At 42.8% G+C, this 15642-nt stretch overlaps 1 protein-coding gene across 2 annotated transcripts in view; it reads left to right on the top strand.

Moving 5' to 3' along the window:
- Window positions 1-11915: 11915 nt before the first annotated feature.
- The window catches only part of PHLDB2 (pleckstrin homology like domain family B member 2), a 100831-nt gene continuing 97104 nt past the window's right edge, over window positions 11916-15642 (top strand). The window contains exon 1 of one of the 2 annotated variants that reach the window (XM_032478888.1): window positions 11916-12665. The gene's annotated coding sequence lies outside the window, so the exon portion shown is untranslated. Of the gene's footprint in view, window positions 12666-12876; window positions 13029-15642 lie in introns of those variants that run through there. The other variant, XM_032478879.1, reaches the window with a different exon arrangement.

The raw sequence follows: 15642 nt of genomic DNA on the forward strand, positions 1-15642 counted from the left end.
ACTCATGGAAAGTGTATAATGCTTCCAACCAATGTTACCTCAATTAAAAAAAAAAAGACCAGTACGATGTCTGGCACAATCTAACCCACATAAACACTGGGACATTTTACTATAAAGGACTATTTTTCTTCTGCTGCTTCTTATATTATTTTTCACATGGCATTAAGAAATATGTAAACAGATGTCATAGTTGCCTCAGGAAACTCTTAGCGTTTCAGCTTAACTGGGTCCCAGCGTTCTGCTGTGATTACCGAGCACAGAGGAGATTAGGTAGACCAGTTCGGCGAGCCAGCTTTGTCTTTTGCCTCTTCTTTTAGTCCCCCACCCCAGACTAGATGCTTGGATATAAACAGTAAGTTCTAGCCCCATGGGGATGGGATGAGGGACTGCGAAAAGAATGGAAAAGGAAGATAAAATTTCTTGAATGCCTGCTACATGGTGAGGACTAATTTAGGTCTATCTGCAGTTAATAGGTGAGGAAAGCTGGCGGAGAGCAGCAAGATCTCAAAACCTGAGAGAACCAGCTCCAGAGGGGCGTGGGTGTGTGCTCTGTCTCCATTATCTACGAGATGAGATTGGCTTTTGTTCCTTTCTGCTCACCCATAACCTCTCCAAACAGAGGAGTAGGGAGAGAAGCATTATCTCTGGGTAGAGCTCTTGGCTACTTTATCTCTTAGTGTTCTGAAGCTTGGGAAGTCGCTCAGTACAGAGCAGTGGTCATGCTTCTAGGACTCCTGAGTGTGGAGGAGGTAAAGAGAGTGCTAATTTATTGATGCACTTATTTTGCGACTCTTTATTAGCATTGCAGAGATGAAAGGCTGCTACACTCAAAGAATGGTAGACACAGACTTATGGGGATGCTGGCATAAAGACACTGGCATTTGTGCTGAACCTAGAAAGATGAAGTCAAATAGAAAGGCAAAATTTGTGAGAGACAACAGAGTACGGGTATTAAGAAACAGGCTCCAGACTGACAAAGATGAGGGGCTACATTTTGTGTCTGTCTCTTTCTCACTGTTGACCCTGAACAAGTTCTTTACGTTTTCCGAGCTTTAATTGTGTTGTCTGTAAAATGAGGGAAGTATACCTAATATGTGTGGATTTGTGGTGAAGATGAAAGGAGATAATGCAGGTGAATCACTTAGCACAGTGCCTGGCGTGTGAATCCTCAGAGATAATGACAGTTATTATTAATATCTGGTCTTCAGCAGTGTTCTTCAGTTTTTGCCTCTGTCAGTAATCCTTTCCTCAGACCTCAAATTTCTGTTTTTTTAAAATGGCTTACTGAAGTAAAATTCCCATAGCATACAAGTCATCCATTTAAAGTGTAAAATTCATTTTTTAAAAATATATTCACAGAGTTGCCCACAATCGACTTTTAGGACATTTTCATCAACTCCCAAAAGAAGCCCCATAACCATCAGTGGTCCCTCCCTGTCCCTCCTCCACCATGTCCCCCACAAACAGCTCCAGACAACCACCAAGCTACTCTGTCTCTACCGACTTGCCTATTCTGGACATTTCCTATAAATAGAATCATATAATATGTGCTCCTTTGTGACTGGCTTCTCTCACTGAACATAACGTTTTCAAGGTTCATCTATGTCAGAGTGTATATCGGTTCTTCATTCCTTTTTATAGCCAAATAATATTCCATGGTATAGATATACCACATTTTATTTATCCATTGACCAGTTAAAGGACAGACATCTGAGTTATTTCCACTTTTTGGCTGTTATGAATAATGATGTTATGAACATTGTATTCAAGTTATATGTGAACATATGTTTTCCTTTCTTTGGGGTAAATAGCTGTATGTGGAATTGCTGAGTCTTATCGCTGCTCTGTGTTTAACCTTTTGACGAACTGAGAGATTGTTTTCCAAAGTGGCATTTTACATGCCGATATGCTCCGTTATCTGTCTTTTTCATAGTCATCCCAGTGGGTCTGAACTGGTGTCAGATTGTGGCATTTACGTGCTTTTCCTTAATGATTAATGATGTCAGCATCTTTTCGTGTGCTTATTGGCCATGTGTGTATTTTCTTTGGAAAAAAATTCTACTCAGATCTGTGACCATTTTGAATTTTAAGAGTTCTTTTATATTTTAGATACAAGTCCCTTATCAGATATATGATTTGCAAATATTTTCTCCCATTCTGTGGATTGTCTTTTCTCTTTCTGGGTATTATTTGCAGCATGAAAGTTTTTCAAGTTTTGAAGTCTATATTTCAGCATTTATCTCCTACAAAAATATTCAGAGTGGTAGACTTCCCATGGAGAGTTGGCCTTCTACTTCATTGGCAGAAGTGAGACCGTCAGTATGTAAAATGAGGAATGCTTAAACTCTTCCTGCCACACAGCTCTTGATCTACGTGGGCGTCCATCCTCTTCTCCTTTCCTCCACCCGGCTTCTTAAGACGAGGAGGACGTCTTCTGGTCAAGGCCAGGCCTCAGCTGGGTTCTTGACCTCATCCTCTCTCTCTTCTCCCAGAAACTTGCTCCATCACTTAATCCCCTCTCTCCTAGATCTTTACTGTCTCCCTCTCTATCTTCCCTCAGCCTATAAACCAGCTTTGGCTCATGATCTCTACCCTGCACTTCACTTGAATGATCTGCAGATATCCTCCAACTCAATATGTTCAAAATCAAATTCCCCTCCTCACTCCAAATCTGCTCCACTTCCAGTATTTCCATTCTTATCTAATGGTGCCATCATCCACCACTTATCCAGATTCATACCATACTCTCCCCTGCACCCACCTCCCAGTACCAGTAAATCATCCTGACCTGATGACCTTTACCTCCCATATATATCACAGCCTGAATCTTGCTATCTTAAACAAATGTGCTAGTTTAGTTTCTTAACATCTTTCCCTTGAAGTACTGTGTAGACCTCTAATTGGTCTTTCTGCCTCCAATTCTGCCACCATTAAAATCCATCCTCCCTAATACACTAAGAACCATGTAAACAAACTCTGATTTTTTTAGCATTTGACTAGGAGATGGGGGTTGTTATCTTATGAGGTAATGTACATTACTGGTTATGTGATTTTGATAACTCTCTTATTCTTCCTGAGCCTCAGGCTTCTCATCTGTAAAGTGGGAATGATAATACTTAGTCTAAGAGTCACTGTGAAAATCAAATGAGAAATATTTGGTAAAATAGGTACACAACAAATGGGAGCCCTAATATGATGGTGGGACCATACCATCCCCTGAGGCACCATGAAGTCTGCAGAGAAAACTGAACAGATGAGAGCTGTGGGAGGCCTGACTTAAAGTCAGGAGCTCCTTGGGGAGCTCTTAAAAACAAGGACACTGGTTTCTGTTCCTATAATGTGAGATTTTATAAAATGAAAAGAGGTAACAAAGGCATAATGTCTAACAAGGTGACTAGTAAACAATTAACATGGGATGAAAATAGAAAACAAGCAATAATAAACCTCAAGCAGAAACAACTATGCTGAAAAACTGATTCTTCTCTTGGTCTGAATATTGCCCATTGCTTGTTTGCCATCATCATTTTTTTAAAAACCTTAATTATTCTAGCCAAAAGTATGCTTTTGGTGGTGGTGGTTGGTGGTGATGGTGTTTAAGTTTTGTCATTCTAAAGGATATTCAGCGGTGGGAATTCAACAAATTCAATAGCAGTTAGTATTCTCTAGACGTCAGCTCTGTTGACCTTCAGTTTTCAGAGGTCACCTCAGCTTCCAGCTTCCCACTCATGGTACCTCTCTTTTCTTGCTGAGCACAGGCTGACATCAATCCAAGTTTCTCCTTTGAGACTCATCAGAAGACCCTGATGGAGGAGGATAATGCCCATAAAGAGGAGACTCAGGAGGATGGAGTCGGTGATAGACAACATGTTGGTGAGAACCCTCCTGGTGTGCACTTCATTCTCAGGGGTATTCAGTAAATATTTATGAGTACCTACTCTCTGCCGTGCATATTGGGAATGACTTGGCAGTTCCCAGCACAAACCCAGGAATCCAGCAAACACCAGGAAGATACCCCAAGGCTGTCAATCCTAGCCTGGAGCTTTGGTCACATGCTTATTTACCCCACTGAAGACATGCTGAGGTTTTGTTTGGACCAGATACTGAATGACAGGCAGGCCAAAGCAGCTGGTGTGGAGAGGTCTTTTCCAGTGACTTATCAGTCACACAAAAGTCAAAGCCCATATAAAAAGGAGTGGAATGGGATGCAGAGAGAAAGGTACAAAGTTTTAGGTGCTCTAGAAGAGCAGCTGACCCTGCTGTCTCCCTTCTCAGAAGGACGAGACACGAACCCAACTGCTTTTTATTCACAGGGCTCGTGGTACTGGATGGAATCTTTGTAATGTGGTCTCCAGAATTCCAAACAAAATAAATGGATTCATAAAATGTATATTCTCCTTATTAATTTTTATTATGTGTCAGATGATCTAGTTATCAGGGGGCAGGGGCGGTGCTCGGGGATTTGCTGGGGACCTGGTTCAGTCAACCTCATTTATATTAGCTGCACTGTGAAGTCCTCTTCTATTAAGGGATTTCAAGCTAGATTTAATTTTCCACTTACTTATTGTGCTAAGTTTTATGCACAGGAGTTAAAATAGAAAGCTCCTGTGTTAGTGAAGTTTCTCCAGAGAAGCAGAACCAATAGGAGATGTAAATGTAAATATATACATAAAAGAGTGAGAAAAGGGGGGAGAGAGAGAGAGATTTTAAAGAATTGTCTCACATGGTGGGTGCTGGCAGGTCTGAAATCTGTAGAGCAGGCCCACAGGCTGGAAATTCAGGTAAGAGTTAATTCTGCAGGCTTGAATCCTGATTCCAGGGGAGAGCAGGCTGGAAACTGAGACAGTGTTTCCACGTTGCGGTCTTGAGGAGAATTCCTTCTTTGGGAAACCTCAATCTTCTGCTCTTAAAGTCTCAACTGTTGGATGATACCCGTCACGTCATGAAGGGTAGTTTGTTTTACTCAAGGTCTACTGATTTGAATGTAAATCATATCTAAAAACATACCTTTACAGCAGCATCTAGCCTAGTGTTTGACTGAACAGCTGACCATCATAGCTTAGCCAAGTTGACACAAAATTAACCATCACAGGCTTCTTTCCTGAAGGAGTTTAAATTTTGAGCAGAGGTAGAAGATAAAACAGAAGAGTTGCAATGCAATAACATGAAGTACCTTAGCATCTAGGTACTTCCAAGATCAGGGAGGGAGTTGGGAAAAGCTTTCTGGGATGAATGACCCCTTGAACTGACTATTGCTGGTTATGTGGAAAGAAGTGAATGAATATGACATGGGAATAACTGCAGGTTGTTTATTGTGTTTGAAACTTCCCCTCCTTGCAGGGAGAAGGTGGAGGGAACCATAGGCTACTAGCTGGGGAAATAATCTGGAATAACCAGATGACTTACTTTTCATTCATTTATTTAATGCTAAACCAAAGATTTTGGATTTATTTTATCCTAATGCCTTGGAAGAGTCACTGAAGAATTCTTAAGCATTGAAGTGATGAAATTAGATTTTCAGTTCTCAAGACCAATTTATGTAATTATTCAACAAATATTTATGGTGTCTGTCATTTATGAAGTACTGTGGGAGGCATAGGGCGTACAGTGATGAACAGCATAAAAGGGTCCCTGATCTCACAAAGCTTAGAATTATAGCAGTGGGGGAGTTGAGGGATTGAGAAATAAAAAAATAAACAAAATAAAATAATTACAAATTTTAATTAGTGCTATTGAGAACAGAGGCTTGATTTAGAAGCTTATAATTCCAATGTCTGCCTACTCCTGTCCCACCCGCCATCACATCCATGCCCTAAGTGCAGGCTTCAAATACTGAGTAATCCCTCAGCAATTGCCCCATACCGCTCCCCTCCTTCCTTGTACTGAAGGTGGGGGCAGTTGTAATGGAAAACAAGGGATTGATATTTCCAATAGGATCAAAGCATTTAGCTATTTACGAGGTCATAGGGAATTTAACATGAATGCTAATAGCCCATGAGAGAGAAAATTTTCTTTTGAAGACTAATTACCAGTGAATTATTCATTGGAAGTAACATTGCCCTCCACCCATATGGATCCTTAAAAATTGCCTGGAATTTTCCACCTAGTCACTTTGATTACCTTTGGGAGCCATATAGGATGCAGGACAGAACTAGGCTGTGTGACAGGAAAGCAATAAACCACATCAGGGCTTGTCTCGATAACATTACCTATCAGTGCCCAACAGACTAGAGGAATGAAAAGCTATTAGGTGATTTCCCTCTACCAGCACTCAGTTGTTGGGGTCCTCAGACCTTGTCTGGGGTTTTGGGAGAGGAACCAAAGGGAGAGCCACAGAAAGGCCTACCAGCAGGCGTGGGATAGGAGGAAGGAAATGCACCCTTTAATCATATCCATATTTGCCTTCTGGACTAGCAAATTCATTTCAATACCTGTAACTTTCTTCACTACCTGTAACTTTCTTCTTGGGAATTGTTGGGTTGAAAAGCTTTTTATAAAGCTAACTTTTAATATTAACATTAAAGGTATAGTGTATCCATCTACCCATGTTAAAGTTTTGGAGAGTCTATGACAGTCTGATAAATACAATACTTATCCCTTGGGAATCATCATTTTGAGATGAACAATAAGAGAAAGACCTTATGAACAGAGCTTCTTTTTGTTCCCATTTGAGAAACACAGTAAATGTCCTTTGCTTGTCTTCTTTAGACGTGTCTGTAACTCACAGAAACGCCTAGTTCTTGTGAATAGCCAGACATTCAAATGAGTCTAAAAGAACTGTCCTGGTCATAGCATCACTATCTGCACCTTAGAAACAAATGCTCAAACAACAGTTTAGAACTTTTTGAGCACCGACGTTAAATCTCTAGTCAGAGCTGGGTGCTGTATGGTAATGTTTTATTAGCTCTCTTAACAACAACCCTGAGAAAAATTATCCCCATAATGTGAAACATTAAAAAAGGTCAAGCAAGTAGCCTTAAGTCCCTGGTGACACAGCCGGTTCATTGGAATATTAAGTCACTGAATTTCCAGTTCAACACTTGACCTAATAGCCAAAACCTATCTGTTTCATACTTACTTCTGTGAAAATCAGGATCTGTAACTATGGGGTCATCCTGAGATGGAAAAACAGATGGCAGGCAGCAGTGGGCAGAGAGATTCAGTATCTCAACTGCGTCCTTAGTGAAAATTCAATTGAGCAGACTTGTCTTGGATTGATAGCTTTGTTTAACATGTTAGGAAACAGAATTGGACCCCTTTATTGGAATCTTTAAATTTTGTGGCTGGAGCTCATCTTTCTCTTTCATCCTAGCTGTATATAATCAGTTTCCACTTCCCATAAAGCTGCTGGCTTTTCCTGTATTTCTCAGGCAAGGAGGAGCCAGTGCAAGTTTAGAGCAAGGAAATGACATAATTAAAATGGTATTAGACATGAAATCTAAAATTCGAGGCCCCATCTCTCCCTTCCTCATCTGGCCCCAGCTCCCTCGATCGTATCTCCGGAGCCTCCCTCCACGTACTGTGGGTTCAGGCAGGCCACATTACTCACTGCTTCCCAACCTGCCCCTGGCTTTTTTCATGCTGTCTCCTCTGCTTCAAGGCCTTCCTTTCAATATGAAGGCCACACACGATGTCTTCCCTGGTGGACCCATCAGGCGGAGATACTCTCTCTCTGAACTCATTTCTATCATTCCCTTTATTTTTTAATTACATTATCATGTTACAGTTATGTGCTTGGCAGTAAATTCCTTATACATGGACACACAAATGTCTTATTTTTAATCTCCACTTCCCACCCATCTGGGCATACAGTGAAGTCTGTATATATCTGACACATCAATTCAAACATCCCTGAGAACCATGGCTCCAAAATAAATACACAAATACATAAATAAACTAGTAATATATTATACTAAGGGTGAATTTGAATTCAAGGTATGGGATAACGAAAGTCAGATGAAAGGAAAATTAAAGAGGAGCAGCAGAGAAGAGAAACTGAGTTCCCTGCAGTATCAAGGATTACCACGGATAGAGCACTGTTTTTTTCTCTGGTGAGCAGATAAGCCACAAAGAAAACTCTTTGTTTTAGGTCTGCCATGCAGGAAAAGTAGACCAATTCAGGTTCCTCGAGTGATTAGAAAAGTAAACCAGATAAACACAGCAGGGTAAGTTAATCTAAGGGGACGCACACACACACACACCCAGTATCCTTTTCCTGCTTGATTCCAATATAAACTCACAGAAAAAAACATGGGGGCACAACAGAAAGAAACTCTTTGATGCAGAAATTAATCAGACGTTCCAAATGTATTGAAATTTTTCTCATAATTAGACAACCAATCTCACAAAAGTTTGAACATAAAGCAGCATATGGGAATAAATTTCCACTTTAATTTTAGTTAATTTTCTAGTGTTAATTTGAAGAGCTAGTGTGTTACTTATACTTAATGTATATGAGAACATAGAGTAAAATCCAAGTATCCAATAAGGTTATTGGAATAAGAATACATTGAAGACATTAAAAAAAAGAGTAAGGAGCAAAATCTTTTTAGTACGATAAATCTAATAACATAATTTATAATAGTACAATCAAGTTGTACTACTATACATTAATTGCACTACTGTATATTTTAAATTGTAATTTATAATAGCACAATAATTTAATAAAAAAATTGACACTGTGTTTCCTTAAACCCAGGATGCAAAGGGAAACTTTGGTTTATACAGTTCTCCTTAACAATGATTGCAAATCTAATGTGAAAATAAATGAAGGTATCTTTTCTAAGAAATGAAAGTACATTGATATTTTTGAGACAGAAATTTCATCTTAGTATTAAATTCTAAAAGGAAGGAGTTTATGAAGTGGAACTCAACTTCTAGAAGGCAGTACAACTCAATGGTTGATGTCATTGACAACAGTTCCACAGAAGGGCAAGTGTGGTTGGAAACAGCTCTTTTGATGAAGACATTATACAAAGTGAAATAAGCCAGATGCAGAAAGAAAGGAAAAAAAAAAAAAAAACAAAAAAAACCCTGCATGATCTCACTAACATGTGGAACTTAAAAAAAGTGGATTACATAGATGCTGACGCTGAGTGTGAAAAAGTGGTTTTCAGGGGCAGGGAGATAGGGGAAATGGGGAGATGCAGTTAAAGGATAAATAAATGTGACCGCAGGATGACTAATGTTAATACTGTGTTGAATACTGGAAATTTGATAAGAGATCAGATTTCAGGTGTTCTCATTATATACACAAAAAAGATCACTATGTGAGAAGATATGTTAATTAGCTTACCTGTGGCAATCATTTCACTATGTTTACGTTCATCAAATATTCATGTTGTACACCTTAAATATATACCACTTGCACTGAAAAAGAAAAGAATTTTTTAAAAAAGAAACTACACTTTTGAGTAATCCTTGGGTGCTATCTATCTTCTGTGAAAAGAATGCCTACATTATCACATTAATTAATACAAATATGAGTTGGGTGTTATCAGTCCCATTTCTCAGAATAGAAATTTGTCAATGAAGGTAAACAGCACACTCAAATTACTTGACTGGTAAAGGGGCTGAGTCAGTGTTTAAACCCAGGTCTCCATGACTCTAAAATCAATGATCTTTTTCATTGCACTCCACAAATAAACATTTCTTGATTCTTTATCTAGGCATAATATTAAAGATAACTATAGTACAAACAGTTGTTTCACAAATTGGAGGGGGGTTGATTTGCATTTCTCTGATAATTCACAATATTGAGCATTTTTTCATGTGCCTATTGGCTATTTGCATGTCTTCATTAGAGAATTGCTTGTTTAGGTCCTCTGACCATTTTTGGATTACGTTGTTGTTGTTTTGTTGTTGTTGCTGTTGTTGTTGCTGTTGTAAAGCTGTATGAGTGAAAAACATTCATTCTTGAGCACCAACTACAAGCCAGGCATCTTTCTAGGAGTACTGGGGATAAATCACTGTAGAGAGCTGACAAAAGTCCCTGCCTGCATAGAACTTACATTATAGTGAGGAGAGTCTATCACATAATAAACATAATAAAAATACATTTTTAATATGATAGGTGGTGATAATTCTGTCAAAAAAAAAAAAGAAGAAGAAGAAGAAGAAGAAAGCTCACTGGTGTGGGGAATGCATTTTTAATTTTAAATCGTGTGATCAGGGCAGGCCTGAGGAACATGGTGACATTTGAGCAGCATCTTGAAGGAAGTGAGGGAGCCAACCTTGCAGATAACTAAGGGTGGGGGAGGAATTCCTGGCAGAAAGGACACCGAGCTTAAAGGGCCTGAGATGGGAGCACATTCATCTAGGAATCTGGTCCAGGAATACTGAGGAAGCCATTGTGGAAGTGAGGCTAAGTGAGGGAAGTTGGGGAAGCAGGAGCTGAGGTCAAAGAATGATAGATCACATATTGTCCTTCTGGGCCATTCCACAGCTTTTAGCTTGAGCTCTGATTGAAATGAAGATCATTACAGGGTTTTGAGCAGAGGAGGGATATGAGTTGTCTCCATATTTAAAAAGGATCCCTTTGGCTGTGTGTTGAGAACTGCCTGCATGGGGGCAAAAGTAGAAATAGGGTGAGGATAAAGTCAAGACATGAGGGTAAATTAGGTGGTAATAACAGTGGAGGTGGTAAGCAGTTGAATTTTGGATTTATTTTGAAAGTAGAGCTGAAAATTATTTTTTCTGATGGATTGGATTTGAAAGGTGAGAGAAACAGAAAAGTCAAGGATGACACCAAGGTTTTTGGCCTGATGTGAGGAAGACTTCAGTTGGCAAAGGGAGATGGAGGGAGGAATTTCAGGATTTCAGTGTCAGAAATGTTACCTAGGAGAAGTCCCTAAGTGGGCAGTAGACTGGAGCAAGCAGTTAAAGGGAAGATGGTCAGGCTGGAGGCAAAATTTGGGAGTCATTACTGCATAGGTAGTCTTTAGCGCCATGAGACAGGATGAGGTCACCAAGGGAGTGTGTGTAGATAGAGAAGAGGTCCAAAGTCTGAACTCTGGGGACTCCACTGCTCAGATGCTGGGAGAAGGGAAGGGAGCAGCAAAGGGGACTGAAAAGGAGCAAGCAATGGAGTAGGAAAAACAACAACAACAAAAAAAAAACAAAACCATGAAAACGCTGTGGAAGTCCAGCTAAAATCGTTTCCAGGAGGAGAAAGAGTTCATTTCTGCTGATGGTTCAAGTGAGATGAGCTCTGAGAAAACTTCTAATCTAGTAGTTTGATCTTGACAGAAGTTCTAGGGGACAGAGCAGAAGCAAAAGCCTGTTTGGAATAAATGGGAAGAGAACACTTGGAGACAGCTTTTCTTAACAACTCTTTAAAGGAGTTTTGCTGTGGCTGAGCAGGAAAACAGGGCAAGTGGCTGGAGAGGGAAGTGGCTTCAAGAGAGAGTTTTTTGTTTTTAAGGTGGGAGAAAGGACATGATTTTATGGTGATGGGATGATTCAATAATTAGGGGGAAACTGATGAAGTGGGAGGTAAGAGAGAACTGCTGGAGTATTTAAGTGGTGTACTGATTCCTGTATGTTCCTGCGGAGAAGAGCCAGGACAGGAAAAAAAAAAACTTCTGTAAAACACCAAGCAGTTCATAGGTGAATCACTCCCTTAAATTAGAAGTCAGATTTTTACTTGTACAAAAGAAAAGTGCATTAAATAAGTGCAATTAATAAACAAATCACTATTTGTTGAGTGCCTACTGAGTGTCACTCATGGTATCAGGCACTTGGCATACATTATCTGGAAGCTTATTAACAATCCTGCAACATCAGTATCATTGTTACTACACAGTAGATGAAATTGTTCTTGGGAACTAAAACCACCTGCCCAAAGCCATACTTTGTCATTGCTGATCACAAGTTAGTTTGCATTTCATTGTGCTCTTTCTTGCAGTTTTGAGTTCCTCGAGGGCCATGACCTTCACCTTTGTAAGCCTAGAGTGTCGCTCAGGATTTGGCAGAGGGTCACACGCCCGCGTGCGGAGGGGCACTGAGGTCGCCCTGGGTCCAGTTGGTCGCCTTCCGCGAAAGCGGCCACCGTTCCATCTGCATGGTTTTCATTGGCTGCAGCAACTGATCAAAACACGTTGGAAATAAAAAAAAAAAACTTTCAAGAGAAATAACTGAAAGGAAATCAGTAGAAGTTGGTTTAAAATCCTCAGCCGAGGCTGTTCTCCAACGATTTTGCATAACTGCTTTTCTGACGCATCAGGTACCTGCCCGCGGGCGAACTGTTGGGAGGCGGTGCGGTCACCTGGAGTTTCCCAGTAGAAACATCACCGTCGGGTGAGGAAATCGTCGCCTGAGGACGTGGACCCTCCCGCCCTCCTTCCAGCTCATTAAGAAAGCCTGCCACAAAAGTCTACTGCGCGGCTGGAAACGCGGCTGGGAGAAACTGGGTCCCGTAATGGGCCGACTGGCCAGGACCCCCCGGCAGCAGTAACAGCCCCAACTGCAAACTGCCCGGGAGCTTCACCGACTTCACGGCTCCGAGTCCCTCGGAGCCCGCCGCGGTGGTTACGAAGGGGGCCGGGGCACGGGACCGAGCCGCGCGGAGCCCACCACCGCGGCCCGAGGGGGACCGCACGCGGCGACTCGGCGCCCGGAGCGCGCCTCCCCTCCCCGGCCGCTGGGACCTGGCCGCGCGGACGCGCCAGGTGAGGAGGGGGCGGTGGGCGGCGCGGCAGAGGGGGCCGCGCCGGATCCGCACAGCCCAGCCGCTCCCCCGGGGCGCTGCCTCCCCCGCCGCCGAGTTGGTCGCCGCCCGTTTGCGCCGCGGAGGGTTGGGGGCGGAGAGGAGGCAGTGGCCGCCCGGGCCGGGAGGGGCGCGCTGACTGCACACCGCGAGTCCGGAGTCGCGGACGGCTGCGGCTGGAGCTGCGGCGGGGCAGGGGGCCGGGGGCCGGAGGCCGGAGGCCGGAGGGAGGGAGGGAGGGAGGGAGGGAGGGAGGCGGGGGCAAGGGCCAGGCGACGGGCGGCGGGGCGCGTGGAGAGCGGCGGCTCCGAGGAAAGATGAGGCGGTGAGTGGGTGCCGGGGCGCAGTTTCTTTGCTTCTCATGCAAGCTTGCAGGGACAAAAGCCAGGACTGGGATAGCAGAGCCTGGGCTGCGCTGCTTTGGGGGGCCCCGAACCCCCGGAATGGGTGGACCTCTGTTGAAAGATCCTGGGGAGGGCGTGTCGGGGTAGAAGAGAAGCTCACAGAACGATTCTAGGGAACAGGAGGGATTTGGGGGGACCGGAGGCAACTTTTGCCTGGAAGTCTGGAATTCCCAAGGAGAGAGAGATCGGGGTCTTCGGGATAGAGCTGCTTTGTCGCCGTGGGCGGAGGAAGAAGTTCGGTTGCTGGAGGGTGTGGGCGCGGAATTCAAGGACGACCCCCCCCCCCCGCCCCAAATATCTAGCTAGCTGCGCTTCTGGTCCACTTTGTTTCAAGAGTGGGGCTCTCGAGTTTTGAACCGCCCAGAACCTGCATTCCAGTTTGGCTTGGATCCCCCTCAAATTTACGGCATGGCGGTCTCGGAACCCCAAGAGATAGCGGCTGGAAGTGGGGAATGTTCTGAACCCCCGTTTCACCCGCGCCCGGCACGGCTGAGGCGTAACTGAAACGTTTGCTGGTGCACTGAACAACTTAGTTCTAGCAGTCATCACTTATTAAAGCGCCGAGGACCTGGCTAACTCCCGCCACTGCCAGGAAATTAAAAAGCTGACCGGCTGTCCCTTCCAGGGTTGGGGTTTCCTGTTTGAAAGAGCTTCGAAAGTCGAACCTGCGCCCCATCTACTTTTCTTATGTAAAAGAGGGAACTGCGCCCGCAGCCTTTTATGTTGTTAGACATGCCCTGGGCTGGAAATCCTCTCGCCTGGCCCTGCCCTCATCCCTAGAAGTCTTCCTTCTGCTGCTCTGAAGTAGCTCTCAGGAGTTCTAGAATGCGCAGCTAGTCACAGCCAGACGCTGCTGGGAGTGGAACTCGGAGATGAGGCATAAAAATGTGCTTTTAGTGTAAATATGTGTCAGCCGCATTTCCCTTCATCGTTATGAACGTATTAATTACAGATATTTATTTTCTAGTATTGGACGTGTAACTTTAAGCTTCCTAGTTTGGTTTAATTTAGGCGTTTGAGATGTGTCTGAGATACTAACTTACCTGAATTCAGCTGGGAGAGGTCTAAATGAGGTTCACAGTTTCAGAGGGTTAAACTTTTGCCCCGAGAGCACTTGAATTCTTGGTTCTCGGTAGGATAGCAACAGAGTAGTTGGATTTGGGATAAATAAACCTTTAGAGTTGCCCGCGGTTTTAACAGAATGGCTACATCCCTGGTACCATTGCCCTCAATTGTGTAAATATTTGTTTGAATAAAGAGCTAAGGTTCTTTGAAAGGTAACAGTTGTGTCTATTCATGATTCCCCTTTCACATCCTGGACTTAAGTTATTTAAAAAAATTTTTTTAAAGCTGTTTTTGTGTTACATATTTAATGTGGAATTTTAAACATATGTGCTTAAGAAACTCTGTAAAGTCCCCAACGCATTTATAACTGGCGTTTCCTTTAAAATTGAGGCGGAGTTGAGTTTTTGCTTAGTTGACTAGTGTAGCCTTCACCTCCCGAGACCCAGAGGTTTGCAAATCCCAGCCTTTCTCACAAATGGAAAAATGAGATGTTTGGTTAGGAGCAGTCATCATTTCAGTCAGTTTGCAAGCTTCTGTCTGTTTCATGCAGCTGGCAGCTGCTGTTCTTTTGGGCTGAGGACTGACTTTAGGGTTTGTCTCTTGGATTCCTGTTTGAAGTGGGGGAGGAAAAGATACTTGGGAAATTAGGCTCAGAGCTTGCTAACTCCTATCTTAAAGAACCCTGGGTCAAAGCTGGAACGCTTTAGCAACCTTTTCATAATCATTTTATATACTGGCTTTTGCACAAGAGAGGGAAAAAAGAGCTGAAGTGATTAAACCCACCACTGGGTTTCATTATTTTCTTCAAAGCCCCATTTTGAGGTCTGTATGCAGTGGTTGATTCTGGAGTGCACTAGAGGAGTTCCTGTGAAAAACGGGATTCCTTTTAAATACTTTAAAAGAGCAGTTGAGGTTATAACTTTGCATGCTAATTCTCAACCCTTAGCAGGAAGGTGGTTCTATGAATAACTTGGAAAGACAGTGGTTTTGTACATCTTCCAAGTGGAATACGTGTTTTATAAATCTGACTGTCTGTTAGGCCTTGGTGTACTTTACTTATTAACTGTGTAAATGTCATCTCTTTGAAACAAAACAACTTTCAAGTGATGTGCTTTATTTTGAAGCCCTGGTACACATTAACAGCAGTGGTTCTAAATGGAGGCAGGTGGGGTCAGGGAGAATTTGCTCCCCAGGGGTTACTGACCAAAGTCTAGAGACATTTTTGGTTGTCCAAACTGGGAGTTAGGGGCAACCCCAATTGCCAGCTGGGCTGGCATCTAGTGAGTAGAGGCCTCAGATACTATGTAATATCCTACGATGCGCAGGCCACTCAAACTGAATTATCCAGCCCCAAACTCTTCACTTGAGTAGCACCTTGAGGGCATATGTTAACAAGATTAGCGATCTTAATTTAATTTGGATCCTCAAGAAACTGACTGTTCTTCCTCAACACAAAGAGACCTTTTTGTC

The sequence above is a fragment of the Camelus ferus genome, chromosome 1, assembly GCF_009834535.1.
Source record: "Camelus ferus isolate YT-003-E chromosome 1, BCGSAC_Cfer_1.0, whole genome shotgun sequence".
NCBI classification, from domain to species: domain Eukaryota; kingdom Metazoa; phylum Chordata; class Mammalia; order Artiodactyla; family Camelidae; genus Camelus; species Camelus ferus.